General features: G+C 37.5%; 1 protein-coding gene and 1 pseudogene across 1 annotated transcript in view; one reads left to right on the top strand and one right to left on the bottom strand.

The window, feature by feature from the left end:
* GPR174 (G protein-coupled receptor 174) overlaps positions 1-1,647 on the bottom strand; it is a 71,329-nt gene extending 69,682 nt beyond the window's left edge. Inside the window, exon 1 of the mRNA XM_008700606.2 lies at positions 178-1,647. The gene's annotated coding sequence lies outside the window, so the exon portion shown is untranslated. The remainder of the gene's footprint in view (positions 1-177) is intronic.
* A 10,421-nt stretch (positions 1,648-12,068) lies between these two features.
* LOC103671957 lies at positions 12,069-12,385 on the top strand (annotated as a pseudogene).
* The last annotated feature ends 5,439 nt before the right edge of the window (positions 12,386-17,824 follow it).

The following is a 17,824-nucleotide window of genomic DNA, read 5'->3' on the forward strand; positions in this document are numbered from 1 at the left end:
AGAAAGAAAGAAAGAAAGAAAGAAAGAAAGAAAGAAAGAAAGAAAAGAAAAGAAGGGGGAGAAAGGGAGATATGGAAGGAGGAAGGGGGGAAAGAATAAAAAGAAAAAAATTTAAAAAGCCAAAAGAAAAATGAAGATAGCAAAAGGAAAAAAAGAAAAGAAAATTCTCAGCATTACCTAACCACTACCATGTTGGAAAACATGGTAGTGAGATGTCAGAATGAAATATGCAAGCCTCTGTGCACACTGAACATTTCCGTTTTCCAGGGGGTAGCTTGAGCTAGCAAGCTCACTGGTGCTCAGTCTCTCTCTCTCGCTCTCTCTCTCTGATTAATGATGCAGAACTATGCTATGGGTTGTACATAATGCCTGCTAAGCTTCACACTTAGCAAAGAAACTCTTGTTTCTATTTATAGGGCCACCGTGCATTGTCTTCCAATCTTGTGGTTGCACTAAGCTTTGAGTTTGTGACAATACATGGTCTATTTGTTTATGGAGAGTTTTGCAGAAGCTATGCATCTACTGGCCCCTTTCACAGATAGTGGACCACCGCAATCTTCACTGTGATCCTTTCTCTCAGGCCCTGAGTTGTAGTGTTCAGGTACCAAAGTAAACACTCCTTACCTAAAGTTGCCCTTAGGTAGCTCCCAATAAGAGAGTTCAAAGGGGGAATGACCTCCGCCTAGGGTATTCTTAGATGTGTAGACCTTTAAATCCCTGAGATTAAAATAAATACTCTACTCTTTAAGAAAAACTTGAAGATACCTAACTCACCTCCCACTTCCTGTTCACCCTCTCCCCATTCACCCCAGAGTCCTGGGCCAGGAAGTGCAAGTAAACCCCCATTTCCTCTCAGTGGTTAAGGATAATTGGGTGAAAAGAGCTTGATTTCCTGTAGCTCAGACCCTTAGCAACAGCCTGTTGAAGATGGTGTTCCAAGGGGCCTCAGAGCTCCAGAGCCCAGCACCACATTGTACTAGACACCTAACATACCACCACCAGCAGCAGCACTCCTGAAATTTGAACAAGGGGCAGCTTAAGACAATCTCCAAGACTTAAGTAGTATTTTAGATCAGAGCAAGGGAACTTTTCACAAAGACCATGGGAGAAAGAAGTATATTAATGCAGGTCCAACCTCATGCCAGGAGATACTTTCACAGTACATTATAGGAAGCATCTGTAGGACTCTGCCTCAAAATATTTTCTTCACTAATGCCTGAAACACAAGTCCTTTGGAGACAAGCATTCCCTTCTTCCTGAGTCTTGATTTTCAAATCCTGACACTCTTAGAAATATAGTTAGCTGAAAACTTTGATGTGAATGAATTTGTTAGAATTGGAAAGATAAGAGTAGATAGTGGGAGCAGGATATAAAAGAAAAATGAAAAGATTCCTGGACACAAAAACTGAATTATAAAAATAATCTTTAATGATTTTTGCACTAAGCTAGCTATGGTGAGAATAATTCTGAGCAAGTGTAGAAAATATAGGGAAAGGGGTAAATTAATCTAAGTTTGCACTGGGTCAAATATATTGATAACAGATTACAATTCATTGCCCCTGCTGTATCTATTTATTCTGTACTTCACAGTCCGGCAGAATATGGCATTAATGCTTTATTTGTTTATTTTATTTTTTTTAAAGATTTTATTTATTTATTTGACAGAGATAGAGACAGCCAGCGAGAGAGGGAACACAAGCAGGGGGAGTGGGAGAGGAAGAAGCAGGCTCATAGCAGAGGAGCCTGATGTGGGGCTCGATCCCGTAACGCCGGGATCACGCCCTGAGCCGAAGGCAGGCGCTTAACCGCTGTGCCACCCAGGCGCCCCTTTATTTGTTTATTTAAAGAAAATTTTCCTACTTGCTTTTTGCTGTGTCTAGATTTTATTGTGATGCTCTCTCCCTTCACGCAGACTTAGCTCCATTCAGCAAACTCCCACTGAATAACTGCCAAATGGAGACCAGTAGATCAAATATAGCTGAAGAAGAGAGAATGAGAGAAAAAGATTAAGAGATACCATCTCCCAGCAACTTTTTAGAATGTAGTTAAGCGGATAAGATATTATGTAGTTGCCTCAAATAATAAGGCAACATACATGTCATAAGGGCCTAAAAATGTCATATCTACTGCTGTAAGATTTTCAGAAGTCAGGGATCCCAGGGGGGCTGGGATAAGGAATGGAATTTCAGGATGTGAGTCAGATAAGTCTTCCAGGAGAATGAGAGTTTGGGCTGGGCCTATTAAGAATGGAGGGATTTCAATAAGTACAGAACAGAAAGATATATTTTCGATTTCTAAAAAACCCATAAATGTTGCTGCTTTGTATAGGCTCACCTTTTATTATCCTCATGTTCTTCCTGTTTGCTTCCACCAAGTGAGATTTGGGCGTAAACATATCAGTTTTGAGGTTTCAGCTGGCTGTCCCAAATAGAACTCATAGGAGCCAATCCTCATGTACTGTGACATAAAATATCTGGTAGTAAAATTTCCTGACCTAGACTGTACTTATCTTTCCTATTTAGATCAAAGAACTTTAGCCCAATTAGAAACAAAGTAATACCCCTATAGGAAAATTGTTAAATTCCACTCCACATTGGTCAAATAAGAGTACTATATCATGGGGCACCTGGGTGGCACAGCGGTTAAGCGTCTGCCTTCGGCTCAGGGCGTGATCCCGGCGTTCTGGGATCGAGCCCCACATCGGGCTCCTCCACTATGAGCCTGCTTCTTCCTCTCCCATTCCCCCTGCTTGTGTTCCCTCTCTCGCTGGCTGTCTCTATCTCTGTCAAATAAATAAATAAAATCTTTAAAAAAAAGAGTACTATATCAGAGCTGAATGGAATATGAATGATGATTTAGTCTAAGCTCTAATTTTAAAGATGAAGAAGGTAAGAGAGAAGGACCTGATTCATGTCTCAAAGGGAATTAATGATAAATTTTGGACTTAAACCCAGGTTTCTTGACTTTTAAGACGATGTCCTCACTAAGGTCATTTCTATCTGGCTAGTGTCTCATGGCATTAATGATATGGGTAATTTGTTCACAATTATATCATCTGTGGCAAGGCTTTGTCTTAGTTACAGAGGAAAGGTCAAATATCAAATAAACTCAAAAGCTGAATTCTATGCCTCTGCCTTTATACATAAAAGGGGTGGACATTTAACTCACTTAGATCTACTTTAAAAAGAAAAAAGTTCAAGCCCACTCAAATTAGACATACAGGCCAAGACAATTTGTAAATCTTTTCTCGATAGTTTAATTTTGAAATATGAAATATATTAAAATGGAAAAAAACAGAGAAAGGTGGTGGCAGGGTAGGAGGACCCTAGGCTCACCTCCTCCACAAATACAACTAGATAAGTATCAAATCATCCTAAATGCCTCAGAAATTGACCTGAACACAGCCAGAACAAACTCCACAACTAAAGGTAGAGAAGAGGCCACGTGGAAGAAGGTAGGAAGTGCAGAGACACAGTTTGTAGAGAAATGGATTGTAGTCCCTGCAGTGGGGATGGATCCATGGTGGTGGAGAAGGATGAGAGACAGACTAACCCAAGAGGGAGTGCATGGGGAAAAGGAATCCCCATAGTAACTGGCTTGGAAAGCAAGAGGAGATGAATTTTGTGATTTCTGGCAACCAGCTGGGCTTAAAGCCTGGAGTTTTAAAGGTCAGTGGGCTTGGCTCCAAGATAATATAGGGAACATTGGGGCTGCTTTTGGAGAGAAAGCAGGGCAAAAAGGCTCTGAACATACAGCATGAAAGCAGCAATCTGAAGAGCACCTGGGGCACACAGTAGGGAGGTTATTTGCTTATTTCAGCATATGTAGCAAAGCGGCAGTATTCACAGAAAGACCCCTCCAGTAACAAAGGAACTGGAAGGCATCATTCCCCTCCCCTCCCTTCAGCATAAGCGCAGGGCCACCTGCAAAAACCAGGAAGACTCCAAAGTTCGCTATTTAACTTGCTTACACCAAGACATGGACTCCTTCACTCCAGTGGAATCACCCTTCCCTTCCCAGTTATGCTTATGTCAGTAAAAAGTAGTGGAACTCCTCCCCCAGAAGTCCTGGGAATTTTGCAGGGACATGGTTCCAGAGATGGTGGCAACAGTATAGTTTCAGAAGCAGACCAGAGCACACCTTCTTAAAACTCACCACATTCAGGTCAGGGACCAAACACTGCACACAACAGACAAAGAAAGCTTCTGCAGACTACTGGCCTAAAGATAAAGCAACCAGGATAAACCAGCAGAGTCCACACTCTGAAACACCAGGTCCTGGAGAATGAAGGGCACTATACTGAAGGACAACATGGGACCTCTTCTGCATAAGTCCATTGCCCTCAAGAACAGATGTAGCTGATTTTCCTAACACAGAGAAACAGACAGAGACTTAGACAAAATGAGAAAACAGAGGAATTTGTCCCAAGTGAAATAATAGGACAAGGCCACAGTCAGAGATCTACCAAAACAGATGTAGGTACATCCTGACAGAGAATTGAAAGTAATGGTTCTAAAGACACTCACTGGACTACAGAAAGGAGTGGAAGGTATCAGTTAAACCCTTACCACAAAGATAAAGAATAATATATTAGAGATAAAGTGTTCAATAAACAAAATGAATAACACACTACATAGTATGGGCAGCAAGCTGAAAGAAGTAGAGGAATGAATTAAGGACCAAGAACACAGTAATGGAAAGTAATCAAGCTGAAAAAAAGAGAAAAAAGAATTATGCAAAATGAAGATAGACTTGCAGAACTCAGAGACTCCAATAAACATAATAACATTCATATTATAGGGATCCAAGAAGAAGATAGAGAAAAGGGGGTAGAAAATATATTTGAAAAAATAATAGCTGCAAACACTCCTAAGCTGGGGAGAAAATAGATATCCAGACCCACGAGGCACAGAGAACCCCCAACAAAATCAAGAAAAGCAGATCCACACAAAGACATATTGTAGCTAAATAGGGAAAATGTAGTGACAAAGAAAATATTTTAAAAGAAGCAAGACAAAAAACACAGTTACACACAAAGGAGAACCCATAAAGCCATCAGCAGATTTTTCAGCAGAAACTTTGCAAGCAAGAAGAAAATGACATGATATATTCAAAGTGCTGAATGTGAAAAATATGCAGCCAAGAATACTTTATCCATAGAAGCTATCATTTGGAATAGAAGGAGTGATAAAAAGTTTCCCAGACAAACAGAACTTCAAGGAGTTTGTGACCACTAAGTCAGCCCTGCAAGAAATATTAAAAGAGACTCTGAGAGGAAAGGAGAGACCAAAAGTGATAGTAAGAAGGTAGGAAATACAAAAGTGATAGTAGGAAGGTAGGAAATACAAAAGAAGGTAGGAAATACAAAAGGAAACTAATAGCAGTAAAAATCAATATTCTGTAAAAAAAAAATCACTCAATAAAGTCACAAAGTAAAAGATGTAAAATATGATAATGTATACCTAACACTTGAGGAGAGGAGAAAAGAATGGGTTCGAACTTAAATGACCATTGACTTAATATAAAGTGCTGTATACAGAAAAGTTTATATAAAAGCATAATGGTAATCATATATCAAAAACCAGTAATACATATGCAAAGAAAAACACAGAAAGAAATCCAAATATATCACTAAAGAAAACAAAAAAAAATGAAAGAGAGAAAGACAAAAAAGGATGAGAAAAAATCTTCAGAAACAACCACAAAACAAATAATAAAAACAATAGATGCATATCTATCAATAATTACTTTGAATGTAAATGAACTAAATGCTCCAATCAAAAGACATAAGGTGACAGAATGGATAAAAAAAAAAAAGATCAATCTAAATGCTGCCTACAGGAGATTCATTTTAGACTTAAGGAAACCTACATATTGCAACTGATGGGATGGAGAAAAAATTATCATGCAAATGCTGTCAAAAGAAAGTTGTAATAGCAATACTTACATCAGAAAAAATAGATTTTAAAATAAAGACTGTAACAAGAGACAAAGTAGGACCCTATATAATAATAAAGGGGACAATCCAACAAGATCATATAACAATTGTCAATATTTATGCACCCAACATGGGAGCACCCAAATAAATAAAACAGTTAATAACAAACATAGTGGAACTGTTAATAAAACAGTAATAGTAGTGGATTTTTTTAAATTTTATTTTAATTCCAGTTATTAACAGGCAGTGTAATATTAGTTATAGGTGAACAATATAGTGATTCATCACTTCCATACAACACCCCTTGCTCATCAAAGCAAGTGAACTCAACTTCTTAAACCCCATCACCTATTTAGCCTGTTCCCCACCCACCTCCCAAAGATTTTGGATCTCAGTGTTTTCATTTTCATTGTTTCCTTATATTTTTTTGATTTCTCCTTTTATTTGATGGTTGACACATTCATTGTTTTTTTTAATTTTTTTTATTATATTATGCTAGTCACCATACAGTACATCCCTGGTTTCTGATGTAAAGTTCGATTATTCATTAGTTGCATATAACACCCAGTGCACCATGCAATACATGCCCTCCTTACTATCCATCACCAGTCTATCCCATTCCCCTACCCCCTCCCCTCTGAAGTCCTCAGTTTGTTTCTCAGAGTCCATAGTCTCTCATGCTTCATTCCCCCTTCTGATTACCCCCCTTTCTTTATCCCTTTCTTCCCCTACCGATCTTCCTAGTTCTTATGCTCCATAGATGAGAGAAATCATATGATAATTGTCTTTCTCTGCTTGACTTATTTCACTTAGCATTATCTCCTCCAGTGCCGTCCATGTTGCAGCAAATGTTGAGAACTCGTTCTTTTGATTTCTCAATGGGCATTCTGTCCATTGATATAAGTGTGGTGTTAAAGTCCCCTATTATTGACACTTGGAACATTCTCCAGAATAGATCACATATTAAGTCACAAAACAGGTCTCAACAAATACAAGAAGATTGACATCAAATCATGTGTCTTTTTTAACCACAAGCCTCATGAACCTGGAAGTCAACAACTACAAAAATATCTGGAAAGATCACAAATGCATGGAAGTTAAACAACATGCTACAAAACAATGAATGTGTCTTTCTGATAGCTGAGTAATATTCCATTGTATATATGGACCACAACTTCTTAATCCAGTCATCTGTTGAAGGGTATCTCGGTTCCTTCCATGATTTAGCTATTGTGGACAATGCTGCTATGAACATTGGGGTGCATATGGCCCTTCTCTTCACTACCTCTGTATCTTTGGGGTAAATACCCAGTAGTGCAAAGGCTGGGTCATGGGGTAGCTCAATTTTTAACTTTTTAAGGGACCTCCACACTGTTTTCCAGCGTGGCTGTAGCAACTTGCATTCCCACCAACAATGTAGGAGGGATCCCCTTTCTCCACTTCCTCTCCAGCAATTGTTGTTTCTTGCCTTTCCAATTTTTGCCATTCTAAATGGCGTAAGGTGGTATCTTAGTGTGGTTTTGATTTGAATTTCCCTGATGGCTAATGATCTAGGGTCTTTGGGCAACTAATCTTTGATAAAGCAGGAAAAAACATCCAGTGGAAAAAAAGACAGTCTCTTCAGTAAATAGTGCTGGGAAAATTGGACAGCTACATGCAAAAGAATGAAACTTGACCACTCTCTCACACCATATACAAAGATAAACTCCAAATGGATGAAAGACCTCAATGTGAGACAGGAATCAATCAAAATCCTAGAGGAAAACATAGGCAGCAACCTCTACGATATCGGTCACAGCAACCTTTTTCATGACACATCTCCAAAGGCAAGAGAAACAAAAGATAAAATGAACTTGTGGGCCTTCATCAAGATCAAAAGCTTCTGCACAGCCAAGGAAACAGTCAGAAAAACTAAGAGGCAGCCCACGGAATGGGAGAAGATATTTGCAAATGATGCTACAGATAAAAGACTGGTATCCAAGATCTACAAAGAACTTCTCAAACTCAATATGCGAGAAACAAATAAACAAATCATAAAATGGGCAGAAAATATGAACAGACACTTTTCCAATGAAGACATACAAATGGCTAACAGACACATGAAAGGATTAAGGAGTGCACTTGTGGTGAGCACAGGCTGATACATGGCAGTACTGAATTACTATATTGTACACCTGAAACTAAAATAACACTGTATGTTAAATCTACTGTAATTTTTTTTAAAAGATTAATAAAAAGGAGTCTGTTTTCCCTTGTTCAGGGAGTCATGGCTTTGTAAATTATTCTCTGTATTCTCCTATTTATACAAATAATGATGATCTTGTGAGGCAAAATAATAATAACAATAATAATAATAATTAATAGTAAAAGTGTAGGGAACTTGGGTGGCTCAGTCGGTTGATTTTTGCACATTGCTTTTGTATCCTGCAACTTTACAGAATTCATTTACTAGTATGTTTTTGGTAGAGTCTTTCAGGTTTACTACATATATGACGTAATATAGTATGTCATTTGCAAATAGTGAAAGTTTTACTTCTTCCTTGCCAATGTGAATGCCTTTTATTTCTTTCGTCTCAGGTCATGATCTCAGGGTCATGGGATAGAGCCATGCACAGGGCTCCATGCTCAGCGGGGTGTCTGCTTGAGATTCTCTCTCTCCCTCTCCTGCTGCCCCTTCCTGCAATTGTGCAGTATCTCTCTCTCTCTCTAAAGTGGATGAACAACCCTTAAAAATAATAATAATAAAGTGTAAATAATGGAAAAGTTTGAGCTTTTATTATTGGTTCAAGGAAAGAATTTTCTCTTTAATAAATGTTTCATTATCATTTAATGTTTACCTCATGATTCTAAAATTACTCTTTCAACTTAGCTTATTGGGTTGCATATAAAATACTGCATAATACAATATAGATTATCATCAAAATAATTTTTCTAAACATATTCATACCATCAGACCTATAATTTTAAATACCAGTGGTTCTCCCTTTCTAAGAATTTTCTACAGTTTAAACTTTTATTGGTTGTGATTTAATCATAACTAGCATTTGTTCAGCACTCTATAATCTGCAAAGTGCTTTATGCTTTGTTATGTAATTGCACAAAATTAACACATCATCCTCAATAAAACATTAGAGTGCTGCAATTAACAAATTAAAATACATTTAAAAGTAGGTTACCTAAATTATTTTCTTTGTCAAGTTACCAGTTAAAATACTAATCATACATATTCCTTCTTTAAGTAAAATACTTTTTTTGCAGAGTAAACACTCTGGCCTGAGAGTTGGCAATTCACTAAGCATTGTGTTACCAAGTTTACATTTGTTATATTATTTACTCATTCAGACAACCCTATGTTGTAGATATTATTTGTCCCCATTTTATAGTTAAAAAAACAGGCTAGAAGCTGTTAAGTAAATTTCTCCAAGTTACACAGCTTTGATTGTCAAGAAACGCTAAAAATTGATTTGCAGTTTTGAAATTAAGATTTCAAGACACAGGGACACCTGGATGGCTCAGTAGGTTACGTGTCTGTCTTCGGCTCAGGTCATGATCCCAGGGTCTTGGGATTGAGCCCCACATCCAGCTCCTTGCTCAGTGGGGAGCCTGCTTCTCCTTTGCCTGCTGCTCTCTCTCTCTCTCTCTCTGACAAATAAATAAATAAAATCTTTTAAAAAAACAGCTTAAAGATTTCAAGACACAATATCATTGCTGATTCTCAGGCTGTAGTGATACTTATTGATAAAGTATAATATTGCAACCAAATTATGTTAATCATTATAAATATGAGGACAATAAAAGAATAACTTATGAATGTTGATTCAGGAGATGCACATGGCCAAGAGAAAAATTCTGACAGCTTTGGGATTATGGGGTTATGACATAAGGTAGATTCTGTATTTGTGGAAAGTTTTTTTGTTTTGTTTTGTGTTTTGCCAAAGTTTTCAGTGGTATCTTTGTTTTTCCTTGGGGGACAGTCTCTGACTTGATCATGAAAGGAGATGGGAAAACAGAATTCACTTTACAGAAAGTGAAGAAGGAAGAAAGCAAGGGGGAATTGGTGGAAGGTTGTTTCTATTCCAAATAGTGCAGTGGCCAAAGAATCAGTTTACTCAGGACCATGCTCATTTGTTGTTACGCATTGGGACAGGACCAGATGGCTTCACAGGGGAATTCTACCAAACATTTAAGGAAGAGTTAATACTTATTCTTCTCAAACTATTCCAAAAAAATAAAAAATAAAAAAATAAAAAATAAAAATAAAAAAAAGGAAAGGAAAGAAAAATTCCAAATTCATTTTGAGGCAAGCATTACCCTGACACTGAAACCAGATAAAGACAATACCAAAAAAAGAGAACCACAGGCCGATATCTTTAATGAATAGAGTCCAAAAACCCTCAGTAAAATACCAGCAAACCAAATGCAACAACACATTAAAAAAGCATTCACCACTACAAAGTGGGATTTATTCCTGGTATGCAGAAGTGGTTCAATAGCTGCAAATCAATCAACATGATTCATCACATCAATAAGAGAAAGGATAAAAAACATACCATCATTTCAATTGACACAAAAAGAGCATTTGGCAAATTACAACATCCATTCACAATAAAAGCCCTCAACAAAATAGGTTTAGAGGGAACATACCTCAACATAATAAAGGCCATATATGAAAAACCCACAGCAGACATCATACTCAATGGGGAAATACTAAGGTCAGGAACAAGACAAGGATGTCCACTCTCTCCACTTTTATTCAACATAGTACTGGAAGTCTTAGCCATAGCAATCAGATAATCAGTCTGGGGCCTGGAGGGAGCCTAATTTGTTATTTTGAAAATGTTCAGAGAACATTCTACTAAAAGTCACAATGTAAGTGCAAATGAGCACCAAATATCTCAAAAATAACCCTCAAGGGAAATAAGCAAAGGGATGCTGTTTGGATCTGCATACTTAGGCCAGAATTCAAGGCAGGAGTGGTTTTATTGTTACTGATTTTAAGTGTTTATAATTAACAATAAGTGAGATTATCTATTGTATCAGACCCTTGTGATAGGGGATTCAGCAGGAGCCCACAAAGTTCACTTTATAAAGCCTGTATTCAGATATACACATGTGGTTTGCACTTCATAGCAAGTAACACCCTTATCCATAGATAAACTAGGTCACTTGTCCTACACAACACAATATTCAATGTAAGTGTTATAATCCCCAAAAGTCCACTCATATACCTGCCACCAGGTCTGAAAAGTCAGTATTCCAGGTATGTCCTTTTTGGTTCTTCCCCTTCATTGTTCTTTTTGCAAAGGCAAACTGTTGAGAAGGGTAACATGTATACCCTCAAATTCCTTTCTTTATGTAAATCTATTAGGTAAATCTACTCTCAGTGGGGATCCTGGCAATTTGGGACAATTAACAGGAAAGGAATGCTGGAGAGGAATGGGAAGGGTGTGGGGAAGTATCCACCACCCATTTTTGCCTTCAGTCAAACATGCTTACCACATAAGAGACGCACAGTGCATTGGAAATAAAAGGATTTTTAAGGAGGGCACTTGATGTAATGAGCACTGGGTGTTATATGCAACGGACGAATCACTAAATTCTACCCTTGAAACTAATAATACAGTATATGTTAACTAAATTGAATTTAAATAGAAAAAATTTTTAAAGCATCTTCCTGTACAAGAGTGTTTTACTGGTGAGCCATGCATGCACTTCAGAAGGTCCTGAAATCTCTGAAAGCATTTATAAAATATTTCTGTGTTCATACATATGGGCACTTTTTTGGGGAAAACGTCCATATTTTAATCAGATCCTTGAAGGGGCTGGGACCAAAAAATTTTAAGAACCACTGGACTAATGAGGGTTGCCACCATAGATTGGCTGCTATCAGAAGTGCAACCTAGTAGGAAGGGCCCAGAAAATGAGGGGTTTTAGATAATAATCCCCCAAATTGTTACAAACTGCTTATCTGTCTAACTTCCTCATTTTATAGGTGAGGAAACTGAAGCCCAGAGGCAATTATACTAATTGTCCAATAAAGTATAATTATAATTACAGTATACTGGTATAGTGTAATATAGATGAGCTCAGGCAGGCGTTTTTAGCTTCACTTGTCACCTGCATTGCTGTGTTGCCCAGAGCAGCTGAGCCCACCATCATGACATCTGCCTTGGAGAACTACATCAACAAAACTGTTGCAGTTATTACTTCTGAGGAGAGAATGATTGTGGGAACACTGCAAGGTTTTAAGTAGACCATTAACTTGAGTTTGGATGAAAGCCATGAACTAGTGTTCAGCTCTTCACAGGAGTAAAACAAGTGGTGCTAGGGATATACATCACAACAAGTCACAACGTTGCAGTCTTTGGAGAAATTGATGAAGAAACAGATCCTGTACTTGATTTGGGGAATATTGGAGCAGAACTTCTAAACTCTGTAGCACACTGAGGAAAAACTACATACCTTGGACATCTGTAAATCTTTGTAGAGAAACTGATTATTCTGAGGATGATGTATGGAATTTTTATGAATGTGTAATGGTGGACTTTTGACTCCATATTGATTCATTGTAATATGATATGTAAATTACAATATTCCTACATTTCTTTGAATAAAATATAGATGAGCTCAGTGTAAATTATTTTGAGTCTAATGAGAGATAATTTCCCTTATCCTCTTTCTATTTTCCTTGATGTTTCTTTTCTGAGAGTCACTGTAAATGGAAGAGAGGGTGCTCATTGTGTTGGATATAGGCTTATGCTGGTATTTTTAGATCTGAGTAATGAGAGAAGAGAAGAAGTGGTATAAAGGGAAAATAAATGTTGAATTCCGGTGCTATTGCCATGATAGTTGATAAAATTTTAAAACACAGGTCCCTCAGCTGGCAGAATCTCTGAAATTGTATGAAATTTTTTGAGTGTGTGTGTATTTTATGGAAAATATTCTACAGATTTTATAAGCTTCTTAAGAGTCCATGACATGCAAAGAAGTTAAAAATCACCGACCTCATTTATTTATTGAAGTAAACTAAGGCCCAAAGAGAATAAGGGACTCACGTGTTCTCATAGTTAGGAAGTAAAAAGCTAAGAGCCCAGTCTCTCAACTTTGGTTCAGTGGTTTTTACACTGCGCCCCAAGCAACCTTTTTCTCTACTGCCTTATCTTTCTAAATAAGATGTATTTATGCTTTTTGCCCTATTTAATACCTGTGGGAAAGACCTGATGAGATATACTCAATACCACAAACACTTGTAGACTCAATACAGAAAAGTATTTTTAAATGAGTGCAGGGAAGTCTTCTGAACCTCAAATCATTCAACTAATGCATTTTCAAATGAATCTAACCACTGTGATTGGGGTAAGAAGTTAAAGTTACATAGGTTAAGTTTTTAGTTATAGACACTGTAAAATTGGATCTACTTGATTTATATAGGAAGCAATTTATTAAAGATTATTAGATAAATCACTGGATTTCCAGGAAAGACCAAAAAACAGGCTCAGATGCCACACAGCTAGGGATAATTCAGCCAGGAGCAAAGTCACATCATGAGAATATTCTAGGAAAATATTCACTATGCAACACTTAGTATTATGACATTAGAGACTGTATGTGACACTTTGCCCAGATTGTCTAAAAGAATTGGATGCCTCTGTCATAATGATTTCTGTAAGATCCAAGCCCACCCATATGGCCCCAGCCTCATATTGCTTTCTTCTACTTCCAAGTGTCATAAATTTTCATCTGCTTAACCAAATTTGGGTCACATGCCTGTACATCAGCTGCCAAGGAAATAATTTAAAAATATATGTGTTTGTGTATGTATGCATACATGCAACATAGATTTTAGTTTTCTAACTTAATTATATAAGAATCCAAACTAGAATGAGGTTGGAATGGGTATTGGATAAACAAATATAGAATATCTTCCATGGGAGGTAAGGGAGGTAACATTAGCCAACTATTCTACACTGCAGTATGCAAAGGAGGCTAGGCTTAGTGGGTCACTCAGGAATAATTTAAAATCAAAAGTGACATGCTGAAACCCTGGGATGCTACTAAACCAGTGAACTTCATAGTGCATTGGTATGACACAAAATTCTTTGGAATTTTAGTTTAAGCCAAACAGGATTAAGAAGGTGAACATTCAAAAAGGTAGAATACCCTAAATCCATGTCTACAATTCTTAAATTGAAATGCCTGTTTTAGGAATTGTCTGTGTTTTTGCATGTTCCCATAGAGAATTGACCATATCAGAAGTTTGAAGAGACTGAAGGGTGGGACCCTGCCAGCTCAGGAATGCCAGATCCTGGTTCAAGAGCACAATGAGGTAAAAACAAATTAACAACAGAGTAAATGGAATGGGGATAGATAATTAGGTGCCAGGTATAGAGAGGTGCAAAGAGGCTGATAATTACGGGGAAAGAAAGAAGGAAAAACGGATTAAAGGTGGAGGTAGTGAAGAGAATTTTCAGCTGCAGTAAAATGTGAGAAGTTCATAGACAACATTCTCTGTGTTTTTGCTGAGCTCTGGAAGGAGGCAGTAGTCTTGGGGGACCAAGGAAATGGGGCCAGTTGGTGGTCACAGTATGTTGATCTTCCTGCCCTGCATCCCAGATCTGACTGAAAGAGCAGAAGCTAATAACTTATGAAGATGCTTTTCTTTTCTAGGTCATATGGAGAAGTCTTTTATATAGGTGTAGTTTCCATAGATTATTCATATACAGTAGAAAATAAAAAATGATCAGTAAAAAGCAATTTTTCCTTGGCTTAAGGAATTGAACTAAATTGGTTCCATCAATCCCTTCTAATTTCAAGGGTTTGCTGAAGCTTCTTTCGGTTGGGGAATAGAAAGTTAATTTGAAACCATCAATCAGAGCAAAATATCCGTACCCAAATGGGCTATTTATATTTCTTCTTAATTAGGATGTGCAAATTTCATGAGCCACACTGCCTATATCTCCAATCTAGAATGTGCCTACTTCTTTTGAGCCTATTTATTTTCCCAGTCATTTTGCTTTGAAAATTATACACAGCAATAATGAAATCTTTAATATTGACCTACTTTCTAGCTTATATTAAACCAAAGGTACTTAAAACTATTTATCAGCAATTGCCTTTTTAGTTTTGCATGTCATCACTTATTAAACAAAGGTCACATCTCCAGCTCATCATAAGCATCAACTGAAATGTTAATAGGAATAGCATCAACTCAATTCTCTGTTAGCCCAGCAAAATGCAAGTGATGTAGTATGACCAAACTGCTCCCCTTGCCACTATGTACAGAGTATCTGAATCCCTGGTTCCCCATCCCAAAAGGCCATGCTTCATCCCAATTAATTAATTAAATACCCAATAGGCAAGTTCTCAGCCATCTGCTCCTTTTTGGAGCCTTCCTATATGTCTCATTACTATTCCTTTCACTCTGTTTTCTGTATGTCCTGGGTAAGGGAAAGCACACTAAGATACCACTTTACGGCAGTTAGAATGGCAAAAATTGACAAGGCAAGAAACAACAATTGTTGGAGAGGATGTGGAGAAAGGGGATCCCTCCTACATTGTTGGTGGGAATGCAAGTTGGTACAGCCACTCTGGAAAACAGTGTGGAGGTCCCTTAAAAAGTTAAAAATTGAGCTACCCTATGATCCAGCAATTGCACTACTGGGTATTTACCCCAATGATACAGATGTCGTGAAAATAAGGGGCACATGCACCCCAATGTTCATAGCAGCATTGTCCACGATAGCTAAATCATGGAGGGAGCCGAGATGCCCTTCAACAGATGACTGGATTAAGAAGTTGTGGTCCATATATACAATGGAATATTACTCAGCTATCAAAAAGAACACTTTCTCAACATTTGCTGCAACATGGATGGCACTGGAGGAGATTATGCTAAGTGAAATAAGTCAAGCAGAGAAAGACAATTATCATATGGTTTCTCTCGTCTATGGAACATAAGAAGTAGGAAGATTGGTAGGAGAAGAAAGGGATAAAGAAAGGGGGGTAATCAGAAGCAGGAATGAAGCATGAGAGACTATGGACTCTGAGAAACAAACTGAGGGCTTCAGAGGGGGGTGGTGGGGGAATGGGATAGGCTGGTGATGGGTAGTAAGGAGGGTACGTATTGCATGGTGCACTGGGTGTTATACGCCACTAATGAATCATCGAACTTTACATCAGAAACCAGGGATGTACTGTACGGTGACTAACATAATATAATAAAAAAATATTATTATATAAAAAAAGAAGTGTAGGCATTTTAATCCTTGGGGATTATCATCATATTAACCAAGATATCCTCTGCCCTACCCTGGATGTTTTAGTAAGGACTGTGTCATATGCAAGTGACTAAAACCCAATTCGAACTGGACCTAGGAAAAAAATGTATTAGCTGATGTACCTGAAATTTCCAGGACTTCAAACATTTCTGGATCTAGATTACAGACAATGAAAGTAGAAACATGTTTCTTATCATATATCATATGTTATTTCCTCTAGCTTGGTTTTATTCTTAGGTAGGCTTTCCATAAGTGGTAATAATCTGTACTTCCAATAGTCTGAAAGATAAGTAGAGCAGGTATTATTATATTCTTCTTATACATGAGGAAAATGAAACACAAACGACTTGAGAGGATTGCTCAAGGTTACATAGCTTGGAAGTAGATGATTGTATCAGACACCTCACAATATTTCAGAGCTATATTTTACTCCTGCTGTTTCTGACAATTAGCTATAGACAGATGTAACTTGACAGCATCATGCCTCAACCACACCATATATTTGTTTCATTTTTGGCTCAAGGTTTCTCTGTGGTGCATTACATGCTTACTGGAAAACTTGAAACTGTGACCATACTTTTAAAATATTCATAACTGTAGATCCAACAGGACTTAACTAGGATTGGCTTTAATAAGATGGATTTTAAGTAGGAAAAATGTCTTACCTTACTCTTTTATTTAAAAAAAAAAATGCCATCAGCCAGAGAACAGTAGCATTGTAGCTAAGCAGCAACACAAGTAGAAAAGAGGAGTTTCAGCTGATTGTTAACTCATGCTCAGTGAACAGTAAGCAACAATCACCAGAAGCAACAAAAATAAATGTCATGTTAGGCTGAGTTATTGGAAATATACTAAGATGATAATATTGATAGTTACATTCTACTCTAAGCTAGTCAGACCACTCCTAAAATAGTTTAAGAAGTTCAGGAAGTCACACTTGAGGAGAGAATATGATTACAAAAGAACACCTAAGATGATAAAAAATACATTTACAAGATAAAATATTTGAAATAACTGAGGACATTTAGTGTGCAAAATGTGGGAGTTTGGAATAAAGAACATGATATCTATCTTTAAATAACTCAGTGGCTGTTACACAAAATAATAATACCTTATTCAATGATTACTATGCACCAGCTACAGAGCCAAGTCCCTTATGTGAGCAGATCAGCACAATACTAAAGGGAGAAGTACTTATTGGAAGAAGTAAATACAAACTCCCAAGAGACATATGTTTGCTGAATGCAAGAAAAACCATTGAAGCAACTGTTGATGTCAAATGTTAGAAAAGACAGCATAGGCAAGCAAATGAGTTCCCTATCCCTACAGAGGTCTGAAAGCAGAAGCTGGACTATTCATGATGGCAACTGCTATGGACTGTTGAAGCCTTAATTTCCAATGTGACCATATTTGGAGAAGAGGCTTGTGAGGGAGTTATAGATTAAATGAGTTCATAAGAATTGGGCCTTAATCCAATAAAGCCGGTACCCTTACAAGAAGAGGAAGAGACACCAGAACTCACTTCCTCTCTCTCTCTCTCTTTCCCTCTCACTATGCACACGCACGCACACACACACACACACACACACACACACACACACACACACAC

Source organism: Ursus maritimus (genome assembly GCF_017311325.1).
Source record: "Ursus maritimus isolate PB19 chromosome X unlocalized genomic scaffold, ASM1731132v1 scaffold_X1, whole genome shotgun sequence".
Taxonomy (NCBI): Eukaryota; Metazoa; Chordata; class Mammalia; order Carnivora; family Ursidae; genus Ursus; species Ursus maritimus.